A 2414-nucleotide genomic window follows, 5' to 3' on the forward strand; every position below is an offset into this window, starting at 1 on the left:
GTGTTTTCTTGTGACATCTCCCATTATTCTTCTATCTTAAATAACTCAATTTAAAAAAAAAATAGTTTTATCATTTACTTCATAATTCCATATATTTCATAGTGAATGTTTCCCATTTGAAAAAAAAAAATTAAACAACATTTACTCTAATAGATATGCATTCAATCTTTCATTAAGTCTTTTTACCTGCAAAGGTTCCTAGGCTAGTTCTCTCCAAGCCTCATGATTGTGGGTGAGTACATTTCATCTTTTCTATAATGGTGCGAAGTTTAGTTATTCAATTCACCATGATTTTCTTCCATACGGGTTTCAAACCTCATTTTCCTTCTCCGTGTGCCTAGGAGTTTATACTTGCCGAATTACTTGTCAATATTATTGTTCATAGTAAGTTAGGCAATAGAGTACATACTTCTTTATTTATGTAATATTTTGTGCTAATGTTTAATGGTATGTATTGATTTTGATTCATGGCTAGTCTAGTTGTTGAAATGAGCGTCATAGGGTTCTCATGGGGTGGATTTATTGTATGTTTCAAAGCCATTTTTCTAAACCCTAGTTACTTCTTAAACTCGGTTTGATTAGGGCACGATACAAACCACTTTTAGCTTGCCACCTCTCTGCATTCACGTGATGGTTCGGATTTGCTTAAAGTTATGTTCAATTGATAGAATGCATATGTATTCAAATCAAGACGGGAGTGAGCATGGTAATCTTAATCATCTTATCCCTCACCCTACTTAGCATTGATCATTTCTATAACACTCTCAGGGAGGAAGGTTTTCAGAGCCCTCTGGCATGGTTTTTGACATAGTTTCACCATTTCCCAAAATTGAACTAGGTGCTACCTTATGGCATGTCCCTCCTTCATTATCGAGTCACTATGACCTTATCCAAACCCCTTTTATTTCCCTATGGATTCTCTCCCTCGTGTCTACGCCATTTTCACAAGAATCTTGTCTTTGGCTAGGTTGTGCTCCTCTCACGACTTCCACAATTTTAAGTACTCATTGCTCATAATGATATTCACTGGTTCCACTTTTTCTTCTCGGATGCACGAGTTTATTCATGGTGGCTACCTCAGGTAAAAGGGTTTCCTTATTGTTTATTTTCTTGTAAATTTCATATCCATCAATTTCTATTTTAGATAATGTTTTTCTATTTTCGCGGTATGCAAAGTGGTAGACTCGGCCATGTTGATGGTTTGACATGCATTTTGATTAGTGGAACCCTCCTTATGGTCATATTATAGGCTTTTCAAATTGGAACAAGGTTCTATCTCATCACATCAATAGGTAAAGGGTTTTTTTCTCCTTTCCCTAAACCCTGAAGTTAGATTCTTTCTTTCTGGTGCAAGGGCTCACGCTAACCCTCTCCTTTTTTCTTTTTCTTAGTTTTCATTCATCGCTAGCCCAATGTCGCATCCTTATCTCTATAGGTGCATATTATATTTTTTTTTTGCTGCTATTCTCTACTTTTATTTCATTTTCCTTTTTGATATTGTATGCAGGTACAGAAATATACCATTGTTTTATGTTTTGAGTGACTATTGTCAACATTCATGCTCTCTGTCATTAATTTGGTTTTTCTTGTTGCCTTCCGCTAAGTTGGTTATATCTTCATATTTCTAGAACCTGAACGGTGGGAATGCTATGAATGTGAATGGTTGATCTTACCTTCCTGTAATTGTAGTCGATTTTCCCATTTCTAGTCTTGGGAATGACCCAGTCCATTTCTTATCTCACAGAAATATCTAGGAATTCATTTTTGTTGTAATTTTGCATTTTTGCTTTTGTTGCAATTTTGGATCTAACGGTGGCTTGTAGCCAACCGTTATACTAAAGGAATTGTAATTTTGGTCATCTTATTACCTACTCTATAATTGACAACTGATATTTTGTAGTCACTTTCAAGGACATCTAAGTGACCTTTTTTGGGTGATATTTGTGTTTTATGAAAATTTATGTATAGCATTTCTTGTCTTCCTATTTTTGTTTTTTCAATTTATAGAGAATAACCTTGCTACCTCCATTCACATTTTGTCATCAGGTTTCTATCTTTGGTTTCCAATGACAAAAACACTTATGTTACATTAATGACTTTAATATAAATTATCTGTAATGTTTTGATGGATTTATTTCCATGTTCTTATATGTGTATAAATCTCCAGTTTCTTGTGACCCTATAGGAATATATTTCCTTTTCAATTTTTTGTAATGATAATTTTAAGGAGAAGAGACATTAATAATTTTTTCAGACCAGTGGAATTGTCGGCCTTTGATATCACTAGAAAGCTATGAATTTGTTGTGTATGTTTTAACTATGTGAATTGATAGTTTTTTTAGCTATACTATACTATGGTTTCCTATAAATATTCTATCCCCTTCCAAGGTCTATTCTTGAAGGGGAAATGAATA

Source organism: Pinus tabuliformis, chromosome 4_2 (genome assembly GCF_031772625.1).
Source record: "Pinus tabuliformis cultivar Carrire ecotype Pingquan chromosome 4_2, CPIR1, whole genome shotgun sequence".
Classification (NCBI taxonomy): domain Eukaryota; kingdom Viridiplantae; phylum Streptophyta; class Pinopsida; order Pinales; family Pinaceae; genus Pinus; species Pinus tabuliformis.